Source organism: Ochotona curzoniae, unplaced genomic scaffold (assembly GCF_017591425.1).
Source record: "Ochotona curzoniae isolate NIBS_2020 unplaced genomic scaffold, NIBS_Ocur_1.0 scaffold_4506, whole genome shotgun sequence".
NCBI classification, from domain to species: domain Eukaryota; kingdom Metazoa; phylum Chordata; class Mammalia; order Lagomorpha; family Ochotonidae; genus Ochotona; species Ochotona curzoniae.
This window is the reverse complement of record NW_024467119.1, coordinates 73,986,976-74,005,238: the sequence shown is the minus strand read 5'-3', so window position 1 is coordinate 74,005,238 and position 18,263 is coordinate 73,986,976.

Genomic DNA, 18,263 nt, shown 5'->3' with positions numbered 1-18,263 from the left:
TGAATTAGAGGTGCTTATTAGAAACACTGAATGGGCGGTGGACATATGGTTGAGCAATGGTTCATGCTGGAGAGCAATGTGAGGTATGCAGTAAACAGAGTGGATGGATGAATATATGAATTTTGAGTCTTCTAAGACAAGTTTTGTGTCTTAAGGACTTCTTTCCCAGCTATTTGGCAGGAAATATTCAGTCTCTTTAGTTGGAGCCATCAATCCATAAATCAAGGATATCAAATTGAGTAAGTTGCATATATATATATATATATACAAAGATACAAATGTGCATTTATTTCTAATTTTGTTGGTATGGGTGAATGTGTTGGTTGAATGGCCAAATATTGCAATGATCAGGTACAAGTGGAGGTGATCATGGACACAAGGAAAGTGGCATGGGTGGTCTCTGACACACAGGGTGTGCATCTTAATTTTGCTAAGAATTGCATTGGAGGGGATTAAAAACCACACAAACCAGTATCATGAAATCCACAACCTCCAGAAGGACCCATAGATCTTTCACCTGAAAATGTTCACAGATGGCAGAGCTGGGCCATCCACATTTCAAATCCTACAAACTCCCCTCTCCTTTATCTCCCATTCTGTTACTAAGAACATGTGTCCATGTAGGAGGTAGATTACTTTTTGAAAAAAAATGAGTCGCAATAAATTGTAGTTACATTGTAACACTGATTTTTAAATATGAAGCTTCTTTTCCAAAGATCCTATATGTCTTTGCATATACAATGCATTTCTACAAAAGTAACAGAAAAACAAGAAAGAACCACTAACCAGGACATCCAATTAAGTGTAGAACCTTTTAAAACTCCCAACTTGTTTGTTTATAAGTGTGGTTTTCCAGATACATACTTGGAATTCCTTACAAATAAATATTTGCATATTTTGTACAAAGTTTAATTTTTCTTGGTATAAAATGGGTTTTCAGAAATAGTCTCAAGCTTAGCTTTATTATTGCCTTTGGTGATATTATAGATGTATAGAAATATTTACATTAAGTGGACATTGTTACCCTGAACACATAATTTTGGTGAATTGAATTTAAAGTGTGAGCTATAATCAAATTGTGGTGTATGCTGTTTTAAATAATTCATGATAGAGGAGGACAAAAATATATGCAGACAGGAGTAGTTTAGTTGGCTATTTGGCTATTTTAAGAAATCATTCCACTAGTAGCTGGTCGCTTTCATAGCAAAACTGTAATTTGTAACATACCATTGAATATTGAGTTCATGTATATCTGGAAGTGACTGCATGCATGTGGAATATTTTTTTAAAGATAATTAATTTTTTTAGAAGAGAAATGTAAAATTAGTTGTTGAATGAGGCTGTTTGTTAGTAACATGTTAGTTTTTAACACTTAACCAGGAGAGTGGATTGGAAAACGTTTTCGGACTTCCTTCTTGTTGTTTTTAAATTTGTTTGTTTGAAAAATAGAAAGAAAAAAAAAGGGAGGTTGGGGAGAAAGAAAGAAAGGAAGAGAATGTTTCATCTGCTAGTTTAAACAGGAGCCAGGAGCTGCATTTAGCTTTGCCACAGCATGGCAGGAACTCAAATATTTGGAGCATCCTCTGCTAGCTCCTGGAATCACCAGCAGGGAGCTGGAGATTCCTGGATCTCAGGTACTTTGTGGGATGCCAGGGACCCAAATGCAGGCTTAACCCACTACACCACAAAGCTTGTACATGGACTTTCTTCTTTCTCTTCCACTCTAACCTATTATTTTGTTTTCATCAGAATTGTCAATAGGTTTTTATATTATCTAATACTTTATATTTGAGTATGGCATTTGTCTATTTTAGCACGAGTTTCTCTGAAAGGACTAGAATATGCTACCTTGTCTTTTGTGTTTATTCCATGTGGAATGTAATGTTATCATCAAGGAAATACTCATAATTGGAAAACCTAGAAGGTATCACAACTGTAGTTACAAAAGTAGAGTAACAACTGGTCCAGGCATATGACTGGATTTGATTTTTAGCATCACATTCCATATTTACTATTGTGGATTCCAACTAAGCAAGTTTCAGTTGCAAACCTTTGTAGCTCAGCTCTGGTTTCTTACATAGGAAGATGGTGTTGCTACACACAAGAGTTCCTGAAGTAGGGTCTGTACTTTGGCAAAAAGTTATAAAGCCTTTGCCTTTAAAGATGAGTCCAAGAGATTATGTTCTCAAGCGCAGATCAAGGAATGATTTCTGTTCAGGCTTCTACAGTTGCAGTTTCAGGGTGGGAGTGGGAGTTCTGTGATGACTTAAATTGTTCAATTAGCAATTTCTCTGTCCTGATGCATCTTTTCAGATTGTTATTCTCTCAACTAGAATAAAGAAAAATGGCCACAGAGTAGAAGAAACTTCTCCCCTCTCTATACTATTTCTCCCTTTTGTGCCTTCCCTGAAGTACAACAGAGGGAAAAAAGTCTGCTTATAGTGTGGTAGGTAAGGGGAGAAGAAAACCAAAGCAGAATCAGAAGACACAATTCTTCCGTTTCTTTTTTCATCTCACATATTCATCACTGGCTTCTCTTGTGTATTGAATGCTGAACCTGTTGACTGACGTCTCGCCATTCCTGTACCTCCGGCTCCTGGTGACCACCACCCTGTTCTCCATTTCCCTGTGTTTGATTGTTGCAGATTCTACACATATGTGATATCAGGCAGTATATGTCTTCCATTGATTTATTTCATATTACTTGATTCCTCCACATTTGTTCTATTGTGTATATATATCTGTTCATCCACTGGTGGATACTTGGATTGGTAGTTTAGGTATTGTGATTATTTCTGTGAGGTACATGAGAGTAGAGATACCTATTCGACATACTAATTTCAAATCCTTCAAATTAAACACTCAGAAGAGTGAGTGATGGATCATATGATAGCGATGTTGGTAGTCAGTCCAAGAGCCTGCCTGCTCTTTTCTAATTTCCATTTCCAACCAACAGTTCCTAAAGCTTCCCTTTTTTCCATATCCTTGCTAACACTTGTTATTTTTCCTTTTTTGGATATAGCCATACTGACACACTCTGTCTCCCTTAAAGAACATGCTACCTGCAAGCTGCATACCCTTTGAGGTGATTCTAGGTTTGAGTCTCAGCTGCTGTTGTTTTCTCCTTTTATTATAGCATATGGTGCCTTCTTTAGTAGATAATTTGAAGAGGACATTTAATATTTCAAGATCATAAATAAAGGAGTTATTGTACACATTAAAAAGCCATTTTTAATAATCTATTTGTTTATTTGAAAGGCAGAGAGAGAAGAAGGAGGGAGGAAGGGAAGGATGGAGGGAGAGAGAGAGATATTCTTCCATTTGCTGGTTCAGTCCTCAAACGGCCACTAACAGGTCTAGGCCAGGATGAAGCTAGGAGCCAGGAGTTTCATGCAGATCTCCCACTTGTACCATCTTCTGCTGCTTTTCCAGGCACATTAGCGGGGAACTGGATGAGAAATGCAGTAGCCATGATTTGAATCGGTGTACATATGACATGCTGGTGTTGTAGGAGATGGCTTAACCTATTCCACTGCAAGGCCAGTCCCTGGAAGTCATTTTTCTGAGAGCGTAGTTTGGTACTTGGGATACTCACTGAAGCACATTTTAGCAGCCTGTGGAACTAGCGTCATGAAGTTAGTGTCACTAGTTCATTGCATTATGGTTATGCACTTTCTTAGTTGACAGTCCCTCTGTATTATTCTTCTAGTTACTTAAGTTTCTTTCTTTATAGGGGTTAGTGTTTTTTTTTTCCTTAGGGACGGAGGGCATAAATGAAGACCTTGTGTTCAGGGATTTGGTGGGCACTTTTGAGTCAGGAGGAATGGGGTCAGGTAATTGGGAAATACTGGTTCTAACTGGGTTGTTTTAAGGACCATCAGCCCTTCTGTACAGGACCAACAACTCTTAGCAAGATGTAGCAACTACTGTAATTCTGCTTTTTGAGAGAAAATTATGCTGGACCACCTTGTCCTGGCCTTTGTGACCCACACTTAAGGAGAAATAGTGAACATCTGTATTCTTATACACATGTCCTGAGGTCTGAATGTGTTGGTTTTCTCATATCTACTGTATCATTAGAACATAAGTTGCTCTTTGAGAGCTCAGTGTGCTTTTCAGGGGACCTGTCCCTCTATAAATTGCTAGTGATCTAAGTGACGGCCACACAGTTATAACAAGCAAAGAGACGATATTTTCTATCTCTTGCCAGATTTTCCCAATATACTCTTTAGGAAGTTTATGCAAAAGAATAAATTAAGAGATGCATTTGTTTTTGTACAAAGAGTTTTGAAACAATACTTACGTATCCTTTCCATAATATGCATTTCCCACAAATACAAAAAATGCACCAAGATGTACCTACCCTTTAATTCTATTTAATCATGAACTTTATGAAGTACCCTTGTGTTCTGATTTTCATTCACCCCCTTTATGTACCAGGCATTTGGGGTTATTCCCCAGCAGAGGATGCCTGAATGCATTTGCAATGTCGGAAATATTTTACCTTTTAATTTGTTCATGTGAATTGTGAAACTGAGAGAAGGCTGAGCAAAAGAGCATTCAGTTCTCTCCTTTCAAATCCTAATCCTGACTGGCATGAGGTTGAATGAAGCTTGTTGTGTTCATTCAGGAAAGGTGATTTCCAAGTGAGCATTTTCCCTAAGATGGGTTCCTTTGGTTAGCATAATGACTGTAATCCTTGTAATGTCTAACAGTTAATACTCATTTGCAAAGGAAGGAAGAATCATGTAAATCTAAATATAGAGATAATTTCCTGTCAAAGTTTATGTGGTGTTGTTAATTTTAAGACAGTAGAATATCCCTTTCATCTATGTTAATGGTTACCTTTTAGAATATCTATTAGCATATGGCACTTAATTCTATTTTGTTTTTGTTTTTCTCAGAAAACTTATTAGATGAAGGAGTGAAAGAACCAAATTGAGGGGTAGAAGACACTCCTAACATAAATGTGCTAAACTTCAAAAGCAATATGATCTTTGGTTAAGAATTTCAGTTTTGCTTGGAATCTTTCCCCTGTGCATTCTTGGTTTTGGTTCTTTGGCCAGTGACTTGGTCAGGCTTAATCCTAGCAACAGTGGCTTAAGAATGTGGGCCATGACACAGACGTCAGAGGGTCTGTGAAATCAGTGCCTGTCATAGAGTAGACACTTGGAACATATGTTTTGGATGAACGAAGTGGCAGGAATTGTAGAGCACCTGTGTGCATGGTAAAGGCAGTGATTCTGCAATGTTAGAAGAGACAATGGGGCTAGTGTAAGATAGCATAAGAACCAGCAGATACTTGGGCAGAGCCACGTGGCTTGGAAGCAGAATAAGATGGAAGATGCTCTGGTTAAAAGTTTCAGATAGAGGTTAGCTAGCATTTTGACATAGCAAGTAAAGCCATCATCTGCAAAGTTAGCATCATGTATGGGCACTGGTTCATGTCCAGGCTACAATATTTCTAGTCCAGATCCCTGCTAATACATCTGAGAAAGCAGCAGAGGATGGCCCAAGTATTTGGGTCCTTGTACCCACTTTGGAGACTCAGATGAAGTTTCTGGCTTCTGGTTTCAGCTGAGCCCAGCCCTGGCCATTGTAGCTTTTTGTGGGAGGAACTAATAGAATATGTTTTCTCTCCTTTCCTCCCTCTCTCCCATCCTCTCATTCTCCCTCCATTTTCTCTCCCCCTTTTCCATTCCTTTTTTTCTCCCTTCTTCTCCCTCTCCTTCTCCCTCTTTCTTTCCTTCTTTGTGTCTCCCCCTCTCCTCTCTTCTTCTCTTACCCTCTCCCTCCCTCCATGTGTAACTCTGACTTTTTCACGTAAGTAAAATATTTTTTAAAAGTTGTGAATTGTAAGACTGAAAAATTACTCCACATTTATACAGATGACATAGCAAATTATATACAAAAATTACATGAATAATTTGTTTCCACAACCCCTAAACATCTGCACTCGTATTTTGACCAGCATTTGGACATATGGTTTTTACCAAAAAGAATTTTTTTTTTGCTTTTTACTTCAAATAATGTAGTTTTAAGATAAAAGTTAGGAACATTATTATAATAAATGAGAAGCAAGTTTCTATTAGATTACATCTGTTGTACACTGATTTTTATCTCTTTTTTGAAGACAATCTTCAAGAGAGAAAGCTTGAGTTTGGCATTAGTTTTCCAGGCAAGTTATTTTGAGAAAATGTTACAAGAGTCAGGAGAAAATTCTCATCCTTGAAGTGTCTGAGACTTGCTAAGCATGACAAACAAACAAAAATGTTACCTTTTGCTTAAAATGAAGAATGAAAAGGACAAAAGTGTTGTACTTTATAACCTGATTCCTTTCTAAAATAAAGAAAAAATAGGGAATTTGTTCATCAGACTACACAAGGCTGGAAGGATTACCATCGTAACTAGATGTGGAGCAAAAGCCTAGACTCTGGAGAGAGACAAAGACCTCGTAATATTTGGACTTTAGGTTACAGGAAGGTGCAACTCCTGTGGAGTCAGAGGGCCACCAAAGAAAAAGCTGGCTTCTCTTCAGAGCAGGGACTTGGCAAGAGCTAATGGTGATGTAGACCTACTATCTTATCTCCCAGCTCTGAACTTAGTCCTTGGCAAGGAAGAATCGGGAAACGTATGAGTTTCCAGCCTTTGCTGGGTTCTGGCTGCACCTATTTGGCAGATAAATGAATAACTCAAGGCTGTCCACAGCTCATTAGCCCAAATAAGGCTTATATTTCTAAGCCAAAGAGAGAGAAGGAAGACATCTTCTGTAAAAAGAACGATAAGAGGCCTCCTGCTTAGACGGCGGAAGATTTGGAGACACAAAATCCCAGGCCAGAATGTCAAGCAGAGAATTCGAGGAAAAGTGCTGAGCCACCTGGGGTGAGAGATAATAATTGATTCCCTCTACTAATGAAATTGTCTGGAAAACAGTTTTAAATGTAGAAAACATAAGTATCTTAGATTCAGTTCTTCCCCCCCTAGATTTATTATGTTATATTTGTCAAATATGGAATACTGCTTCAGTGTACCACATGGTGTTTTAACAAATATGTACATTGTGAGATGACTATTGGGTTTACTATTTTTAATCGCTGTTTGGGTAACAGAAGTTTTGGCACAATGTAGAATTTTGAAATGGGTTGTTCCAAATAGAGATAATATTTCTATAAAGATGTAGATGCCTGTGATAGGAAGAATATGGCTCTGTGCACTGAGACCTGGGCTTACACGTAAAATTTTTGTTTTGCTTTCTCTGTGATGTGACACAAGGTACTTACCCTCTTCTCTGTGTTGTGACCAGTTGCTTACCCTCTCTGGTCTCCAGTGTTTTTCATCTAGGGGTACTAATAACATATATCTTGTTTTGTAGTGAATTTTAAGCTCTATGTTACTGGGCGTGTCCACAGCACAGAAAAGACATGGTAAATGACAACTCTTAATGCCATGTCTTAGAGGCAAACAGTCATTATCCTGACATTCACTGGAGATACTCTGAAATTAACTTTTTTCTTCTTCATACATGTAGAAATGGGACATTGCACAAGGGTAAAACAATGGAGGATTGTCTTTAAATGAGCCCTAATTTAAATAATCAATTTGAAGAGTCTATCCTCTGTCATTCTCAATCTGTTAGCTTGCCCATCTCTAAAATGGGAATATTATGACTACAGCTGTGAATGTAACAGTGGCAGGAAAGGGATTGTCACGGAGCTCTTAATGTCACAGGATTCATAGTGAAAACGTCTTGAAATCTGCTGTGTTCATCAGTAGCATACATGAAAGAAAGATGTCTTGAAATATCCTGCTGAAAAGGCTGGGTTTTTTCCTGCTATTAAAATGTGGGATGAGGCATGTTCATGTGGTAAATCAGTGACACCCAGTGGCTGCTGCTTTTATACTTAGTTTTTCTCATTTCCCAGTTAATTTTCTGTTTCTGTACCAGATTAAGTAAAGGAGATGATGAGGCCAGGGATCTTCGGATGCTTTTGAAAAAGAGATTCTCAATGGTGCTGTGACTTTCCTGGTGCATAGCAACCTGACAACAATACTCCAAACAGGATAAGTACAGGAAGATGGAGAGTATTTTTGGGAATTCCCAGCCCCATTATTTGCATGATGTTGTCCATCCTGAAACTTTCCTGTCACTGTTGGATTTCTCAAGAAACATTCCCATCACAGAGGGGACAGGTCAACTGCCTTCACTCTAGCAGAAATCTGATCTTTTATGGATAGCTGGGAATGTTGCCTAGTATTTTGGTTTCCGATGTGTGAACAAATTATGGTTGATCATTTAATGCAATCTGCTGTGCTTTTGAGGCCCTCTATGATCTGTCTGTACTCTTAGGTGACAAGTTGGAAAGAAATGTACCCATTATAACTTTTTTATTAAAAGGGTACAGGACTAAGATCCACAAAGGATTAATGTTGCTAAAAACACTTTGGACTTTTGGATTATAAATCCAGAGAAATGTTACATTATAAGTTTGCTAGTTAATCACTCTCATGGTAAAGATTAGCATTTTCTGAATTTTCCTATGTGAAACCTGACAGAAGTTACTAAAATATTGAGGCTTGCTAAATAAAGGGAAAAAAATGAAAGTCAAAAACGAAAACATTAAAACCGATGAAATAGAAAAAACAGTATTGAGAGGATTATTGATCTTTTAATATAAATTTTATTTTTTATAATGATTATAGGGTTGATCAGAGTGGGAAGGATTGAGATTTAGGGAAAATTGGGTGAACTCATTGCTTCCAAATTTGCTATTTCTTCTTATTGTTCCTGGGGAAAGGGGAGAGAAAAAGGAGGAAATCACTCATGACTCTCCATAAGTCCCAGTACCCAGGGGTGAGGAACCGCCACCTCATATCAACCCAGAGTCTCGATGTGTACGTATTCTGAGGGTTCTGTCCAAGTGATTTGGATAGTTTTGAAATGCTGCTGATTTCACCAGTTTGAGGATGATGTCACCCTACCAATATCCACTGGCTCCATTCACTGAGATTTTTTTGTTGTCATCCTTTGTTTGGGGTAGTTGTCCAGTTAGTTCTGTTCTTCTGCTACAAGCACCAAATAATGAGTTGCCATATTCTTTTACAACAGGGTCTGTGTTCACGCTTTTCATTAAATAGGACATGTTCTTGCAGACAAGTCTAAGGACCCAGGCCAGGTGCCCCAAGCATCACCAGATCCCCAACCCGTGGGGCTCACGAACCTGACAAACACCCATCTAGTAGGCAGGCCACTGGACACAGGTCAGATGACTCAAGCCCTACTGGTTTATTCCTCTGTAAATCAAAACCCCTCAAACCATGAGGGTGCACTGCTGGGCAGCCTGAGAGGCTTCTCCCAGCACCTTTTACAACCAAAAGGAGGAAAGGGGGAGCCAAGTGGCCCAGCTACAGGGACCATGGAGGTAAAAACCAAAAAACCAAAAAAAACAAAAAAACACCTTCCAGGATGGGTGGTCCCAAAAGCCTACTGAGCATCCCTCCTCTCCAGGGAGCCAGTGTGCTTAGCTGTGCATACCTGTGCTGGTTAGAAAAGCATCCAAGCAGGAGATCCTGAAGGCCCGCTATGTGCGCCCCTCTCCAAAGGCAGCCACAAGACCTTGTTACAGGTACCCATGTGGGTCAAAAAAAAAATAACTTCCAGGATGGGGTCATTCCGGAAGCCTGCGGAAGCTATTGATCCTATATTTTTCATGAAGGTTGCCTTACATCAGATAGAACATATGATAACTGTCCTTTGGGATTGATTAAATATTTCACTGAGCATAATGATCTCTAGTTGGGACCATTTAATTTCAAATGGTAGAATTTCATTCTTTTTAATGATTGAGTGGTATTCCACAGAGGAAGTGTACCACAGTTTCTTAATTTATTCCTCTTTGGATGGGTATCTGGTTTTTATCCATGTCATTGCTATTGTAAATTGTGCTGTTATGATTATATGATTACAGATCCCTTTCTCATGCTGATTTCAGTAACATTATTTACTTCAAGAAGGTTCTTGATTTTCTTTTTCATTTCTTCAGTGACACATTAGTCATTCAGTAGCATGTTATTTAACTTTGTGTTGTTGTAAATTTTTAATTTTTCTTCCTGTTGTTGATTTTGTGTCATGGCTTTTCATTTAAGGGGATGCATATTAACAGTGTAATAGAGACTATTATATTCCGATGTGAAGATACAATGCAGTGTGTATCTCTACTTCCAAACTAAAGATAGACTCCCAATGAAACTGTTAAATATATCTTGACAGTAGGATGCTGGACTTTCTGTCGTTGTCTATATCTATAATGTCGGGATATTCTTTTTTTAAAAGATTTATTTATTTTCATTTCCAAGTCAGGTATACAGAGAGGAGGAGAGACAGGAAGATCCTCTGTCTGCCAACTCACTGCCCAAGTGGCTGCAGTGGCTGGAGGTGAGCCGATCTGAAGCCAGGAGCCTGGACCCTCCTCCAGGCTTCTCACAAAGGTGCCAGGTACCAAAGATCCTAGGCCATCCTCAACTGCTTTCTTAGACCACAAGGAGGGAGCTGGATGGGAAGTAGGGCCGCTGGGACGCGAACCAACACATGCATGGTATCCCATTGTGTGCATGGCTAGGATTCTAGCCTCTAGGCCCCCATGCCTGGCCTAGGATATTCTTAAATAACAGAATGATCGATTTATGACTGTTCATGAAGGACTATACTATTGTAATAATATAGGGAAAATCAATGGAAGAAGGGTAGGTTTTGGCAGGTGGGCGGGAGTGGGGGAGGTGAGAGAAATCCCAGAGCTTATGGAACTGTATTATAAAATAATAAAATAATAAATTTTAAAAAGAAGAAATACTGTTACTTCATTAAGAAAAGACTTGTGAAATGAATAAATTAGGAAACACAGTGTACAATGGATTTAACAGAGTACTGTAAGCCAAAAGTTCCTATGGCTTGATTGTTAGCCTTTTAAACAAGTTTTTGTTATTTAGGGGGAGAGAGAGAGAGAGAGTAAGGGTCTTCAGCTACTGGTTTACTCCCCCAATGTCTATAGTGGCTAGAGCTGAGACAGTCCAAATCCAGGATCCAGGACCTAAAGCTGCACCCCCCTGGGGTGGTAGATATCCAAGTACTTGTCTGTCCTTACTCCCTTATCAGTTGCATCACATTGACAGGAGCTGAGCTGAGCTGAGCTGAGCCTGGAGCCCAAGCACTGTTAGGGAATGTGGATGTAATGAGTGATAGCTTAACTTCTAGATAAAACATCCACTCTAGTTGCTGCGTTTTAAACTTCAGGCAAATATTTTGAATGAATGAATTTTCAAGTTATGTTAAAAGAAATATAATAATTCACAATTATAAAAGATCCCAGTCTCTCTCTCTTGTTTACATTAGTTAAGTATGAGATAGTGACCGTATCAGGCTGTGTAGTCTTATGGACTGAAGTTTGATTCCCACATGATACATATTCTGATTTACTGAGTTCTGTGTTCTATGGAAGGGTTGGCAAGAATAAGAGCAAATCTGGAGAACATTTAGCACCTGGCATGTGTGTACGCTTGCATGTAAAGAGGGAAATAGGAACCATAGAGAACAGTGACTCTTAACCTTGTCTGATTTCCATCCTCTTTAGATAACAAGATTTTTAAGGTTTTTCAAATTGAGAAATTAAATTGTACATATTTGTGTTCTAAAACATGATGAATTGATATATAGAAAGATAGATAGGTAGGTAGGTAAGTAGATATGGGGAATGTTTAAATCTAACTATGGAACATATGTGGAATCTCACCTGATCTTTTGTAATGAGGACACTTGCAATACATTCTTTTAACAATTCTAAAATATGCAATATTATTATTATTAATAGTGTTCTGAATGTGCTTTTTTTTACCTCACCAAAATTTTGTGTTCTTTGACCAACTTATTAATTCTCCAACTCCCAAACACTATTTTTTATTTCTCCTAAAGATGAAATTTTGTTCTACATTTTAAACTACAAAATTCAAGTGAAATCAGTTATGTTCTACACTTTTTAAATGTAAGTGAAATGCTGTAATTGCAATAGAAGGCAGAAAAAATTGATTTATAGTATAGCATGCCTTTAAACATAATGCTTACATACAGCAACTCCAGAAGGCAAAAGACTTGTGATTTGTTGCACAGTTGTGCCAGAATGCTAGCTAACCTTGCAGTGGGGCTTGGCTGTAACAAGTACTCAGTCCTTGTACCATTGTTTGAAATTAAGAAGAACTTGTTAACATTTGAAACAAGAGAAAGAGTAATTGTCCATCACCATTGTTGTGATTTGCGTTACTGCAAATTTTATGTCAGTTTATATAAATTAACCATGTATTTATATAAACGTTTTTGTTTTTCTTAAAAACATTGCTCATTTGTATTTGAAAGGTTTGGTGACAGAGAGCCTTCTTCCATATGCTCTTTGTCCAAATGCCTACAACATCCAGGGTGAGCCAAGCCAAGCCAGAAACCTGTAGCAGCATTCAGGCCTCTCACTTGAGTGGTAGGGACCCGACTTCCTGAGCCTTCATCTGGTACCTCCCGGGGTACGTATTGGCAGGAAGGTGGGTCATAAATAGAGGCAGGACCTTGATCCCAAGTACTCTGATATGGGGTACAGGTATCCTAAGCAGTGTCTTAACCTGATATGCTATAAGTTGTTCTTAGAAACATTTTAAGAGTTAGGCTTTAGGTTTAGGAAATTCTAGCTGGTTTTTCACCTATTGAAACTGGATGGATTTGTCATTGTGTGATTGCCTCCTATGTTATGGCATATTCATCATCCTTGACCACTATCTGCTAAATGCCCATAATTCCCACTCTCAAATCTTTATGTCATCCTAAATAAATAAATAAAATAGAAAAATCACTCCACAACTTTCCAAAATGACTGCTAGAGAGTGGCCATTTCATTTTGGGCACAAAAAAGCCTAGAGATGTTGGATACCAGTGCAGGTCTTTTCAACTTCTTCAGTAAGCCATAGGCTTTGAAAACCAGCCTATCATAAGCAAGAATGAGGAATTTTGATAACCAAACATTTAAAATGTCAAGTGAGAGAACTTGCAGTTTGCAGAGTTCACCTAAAGGGATCCTACCTGATTCATCCTCCACCAGATCACTCTAAGGAAGTAAAAGGGAAAGGCTAGTTGAGACACAATTGAACCTGTGTACTCTTTCAGGTTAAATGCCAAGGGAGGAGACATATATGATTCAATAGTGAGCATCATTTGCCTGCTGTGCAATCTTGCAAGCAGCTTCAGATCGACTGCCTTAACATTAGATTTCAGTTTTATGTTGTAACAAGTGGATATCTGAGACAGCCTACATTTATAAAGATGTTTGTTTCATAGTTTAATAGACTGAAAGTCCAAAGAACATGAGAGTAGTAGAGTAGGTGGAAGGACTATGGGCAGGCAGAAGGGATCACAAGCCCTGTAAGAAATCAGGAAACTGCTCAAGTGTTAACCTTAGGCTCTTCTCATGAGATCTCATTCCAGGAGATCAGAATTCCCTTCTGAGGATCTCAAAACATTCAATTAGCTCCCACCTCTTTAAAAAAGTCCCACTACATCCTAATATAACCTCTGTGAGGAGCAAGTGTCTAGCACACAAACTTTTGGGAGCAACCACATGTACGTCATATCACTTGAGTCTGGAAATTGGAAGATAGTTATTTCCAGAAGAGGCTAGGGCAGGACAAGATAGTGCATAAGTCAAGCTATCTATAGCTTTGTTAGATCTCCCTGGCATTGCGGTATGAGAAAACTCCAAATGCCTCCAAGGAAATCCATGGCTTTGCCTTAGGAGAGAGCTGAGGGGATGCTCACTGGAATCAGGTGGCTGGAAGAAGAGGTGCAGGTTTAGATGGTGTGCAGCACTCGTCATAACTAACTCAAGCCTGGACCGTGAGGGAGTCCAATAGAAGAAAGCAAATAGCCTTTGAGTAATAGAGACCAGAGAGAAGCTCAGAGTGGAACTTGTCACAGAGTGTTTAAATTGCACCTGATTGAGTCACCGTATCCAGGGAGGACACCTCATGTCCCCTCTGCCACCATCTAACCGTATGAGCTGCCCTTCTGCTAATAAACCAGAGATGTTCTAGGTGACATGGAGAGACTGAACTCACCTCCAGAGTTAGAATACTCACCGAAAGATACTTTTAATTATTGTGGCAGACTAACATGATTAATGCTGTTGTTTGTTTCCTCTTAAGAATATTTATCTTAAGTGAAGGGTTATAAGAAGATAGACCACTAGGGGGAAGTATGAGTTTGTGTTTTTTTACAGTGTGGATAAATCTGTGATCCTTCTAGCCTGGTTTTTGTTTTGTTTTGTTTGTTTTGTTTTCAAGATTTTTTCATTTATGTGAAAGACAGAGTTACAGAAGGAGAAGATAACCCAGAGAGAGATCTTGCATCTCATTTCTCAATGGCAAGGGCTGGGCCAGGTTAGAGCCAGGATTGAGGAACTTCATCCAGGTCTCCCATGTGGGTGTAGTGGCCCGTATCCCTGGGCTGTCCTCTGCTGCTTTTCCAGGCACGTTAGCAGAATTGGATCAGAAGTGGAGTAACCAGGACAGAACCTGGCATTACATGGGATGGCAGCATGCTGGCATTGATTTAACCCCCTGTGTCTCAAAGCCAACTTCTCTAGGGTATTATCAATGAGGAGTTTTATCTATAGGATCCAGACTCAGGACACAAATATTTTGATGAGAGATGGGTTTAACATTACTCATCATAGTAGCTTCATATATAAGACCAAGGTTTAGGTTCAGCATTCACGTTGTTAACAAATAATAATAGTGCAATAATTTTCTTGATAACCTGGACAATTTTGTAGGAAAACATGATGTGAGTTCTTCAATAAAGCTTTTAAAGAAATTCATCTTCAGGGGCCTGGCACTGTAGACTAACAGCTAATGTCCTTGCCTTGCATTCACCAGGATCCCATATGTGCACCGGTTCAGGTCCTGGCAGCCCCACTTCCCTTCTAGCTCCCTGCTTGTGACCTGGGAAAGCAATCAATCATGGTCCAAAGCCTTGGGACCCTGCACCTGCGTGGGAGACCTGGAGGAGGCTCTGGGCTCCTAGCTTCAGATTGACTCAGCTTCTGCCATTGTGGTCACTTGGGGAGTGAATCAATGAATGGAAGATCTTCCTCTCTGTCTCTGCTTCTCTCTATATATCTGACTTTCCAATAACAATAAATAAATCTTAAAAAAGAAATTGATCTTGAGTTTTACAGAATTTATAATCCTTTTCACCTTTTCGTTAAGCTCAAAGGATTTTAAAAAACATTTCCGAGTAGGCTTAAATTTACAAAGCAAAAATTATAAAGTAGTAATGTAAAGCATTTCGATATAACCCTCATGCTATTTCCCCTATTAACATCTCAGATTAGTATAGTCTGCAATCAATGTGCCATACCCACCTCCCCCTAAGTTTTTGTCCAAACTCCTTTTGATATTACTAATATAGTGCTGCTTTAAAAAGTGCACTCCTGAGCTAATTGCATTTCATCACTTCTAAGAAAATGATTCTGTTATTTATGTATTGCCAATGTGAATGGATCAGGTTGTAGTACAAATTAAAGGGAGTGGAAAATTTATACAAGTCAAGAACTCTCCCATAGTTATCAATTCCAAATGTCTTTCCTTCTCCATTCCTGGCTCCCCTCCCCTTCTTCCTTGCCATCAAATACCTGCATTTTCTGCAGTCTTCATAGATATCTGGTATTTTTGCCTGGATCACAGTCAGCCATGGGGGAGGGGAGGGATCTTAGGGAATGAAGGTCATGCCAGGAAGCTTGTCTCACCAACTCATCCTTATCCCAGTCTTCAGACAACACTGGTAAAGCAAGCAGAGCTTTCCCAGCAATGGTGTTGCATGTCACAGGGGCCAGGCTGAGCTCCCACAGTTATTAATAGATTCTTAGTGGGGCTGGGAAGGGTACGTGAGACTTTGGCCGCCGAGTGAGAAAGAACTCACAAAGAAGTAAAACTGATGCCAGAACCTAGAATTCTCACGTAAATAGTGTCTTCTTCCTCAGAAGACACTAACTGGGCAGTTTTACTTCACTCTGATTTTCCCACCCTGCCTATGTTGTTTATTTTTTGCTGGTTTATGTTCCCTTTGCCTCTTGGTAGCAAGTTCAAGATCTGGTTTTCAGTTTCTTCCCTGATGGAAGGGAGTGAGATCCAAGATGGAAGATCTCCCTCTCTTTGACTAATTCTGACTTTCCAATAAATAAATGTAAATCTCTAACAAAAGGGAGAAATATTCTAAAAATCAGAATGGACTACATGGTTCACATTATGAACATATAGGCATAAAATATATAACTATCCAAATATGCAGACAAAAGAATATTGGTAACAACATAAAATCTGGTAGGAAATATAAACATTTTGGAGTCTACCACTGTGCGGTGCAATTATGAGTGATTTGCAGGTTTTACATGATCATATTATTCACTTTCAAGATTTCCTATAATAGGTATTGTTCACTTTCATAATAAGAAAAGGATTTCAAAACTCCCAGATATCTTTTGTCTTCCTGTTTCACATCAGCCAGCATATAAAGTTTTCTGAAGTGACATTGGCTGTGTACAGCTTGTGGTGGCTATCGTAGGCTTAGTCTCTGTCCCAGTGCGAAGTGAAAATAATGAGGAGAAGATTTTGTGGTGAAGGAAAGAAAATATTCAATCAGCCAACAGATGAGAGAGTAGCAAACTTCCAAGTTTCAGCAATAGCCACCCTGCTGGCCGAGGATGTTTTTGGGGCATATAAAGGGGCTACATGGAAAGGGGTGCTCACATGACTGTTACAGTGTTTTGAAGAACAGTACCATTGACAGGATAAATGAGAGTGGAGAAGGACCTACCACTGCCTACATGTTTCCCAGTGAGGTCTTTGATCCCTGAGGGCTGAACCTCAAGGAAAGAAGGAAGTGAGCCAAGCAAAGTTCTACAGAAGGGCTTCCAGAGAAGCTCAAAGCCCCTGAGGTTAACACTGTTTGATGTGCCTGAGGAACAGCAAGGAGGGAAGTGTGGTTAAAAAGGAATCAGCCAAAAGATGGACAGTGAGATCAGAGGTGGTGAGTGGTGGAGTGGGAGGACCTTCCAGGCCATGACTAGGTTCTTGAATTTTCTCATCCTGAGGGAAGTTCTTGAAGAGTTCTGAGCAGGTGTTTGACATGATTTATATGTGTAAAGAAGACAATTCGCTACCAACTGACCTACTGGTTTCTATGTTCAGAGAGTCTGCTTGTAGCATTCTATGTTTGTAGACATTCCTTCAATGACAGAAATTCTTTCTTGATATTTGTTTACTGTCAGCCCTGAGGATTCTTTACCCTCAACTTGAAATTTCATGAGATTCTTTTATATCTTCAATTTCCCACTAGATGGCAACATTGTTCTTTTATGGTCAAGCTTTGAGTAAAAACAAGATGGGTTTATTTTTTAAACAACCACATTAAAATAACAAAACAAAACACGAAAGCTAAGATTTGTAATTTATCACTGCAGAAAATGGTACCCTGGTAAAGTAATATTAAGTTATTCATCTGCAATTCATATACCTAAGAAGTATGCACCATAATGTTTATTTCTGTGCATCCTTGGAGAACAGACATTTCTGTCTAGTGCTTATAGAGGTCCTGTGACTTCAGCTCCTCTGATTTTGTAGCTACAGGAAGCCTCAGAAAGAGCCACGGGATGATCTTTCCCACTGAAGTAATTTAGCATTTCTTTATGTTGCACTGTCTTGAAGTAGTAGTTGCAAAATTTGGAAGCATATTGTTAAACAGATAAGTAGATGATAGATAGATGGAAGGATGCATAGATAGAGAGATAGATAATAGATTGAGAGAGGGAGACAGAAAGAGAGGAAAAATAAATATATAGTAATAGATTCTAATACCTTTGTGCTGAAACTCATGGCTTTGAATATCAGAAGTTTAAATAGCACTTCCATGTGTTTCTGATTAGCAACAAATTTTGGGATGGTCCTAATGCTTTTAATTCTTTCAGTATCAATGTCTTCAAAGTAATATGAATTCAACTCAATTTAAAATTTTCATGTACTTTTTTTGGTGGGGAAAGTAATCGTGACTAAAAGCACACAACATCTCCATGACAAGAAAGATGAATTCACTGTAAAAATAGCAGAATACCAGCAACTGAAATATTTGCTTACGCTGTGAGAAAAGGTGATCAGACCTGGCTGCGGGTTGCAACTGATGTGAT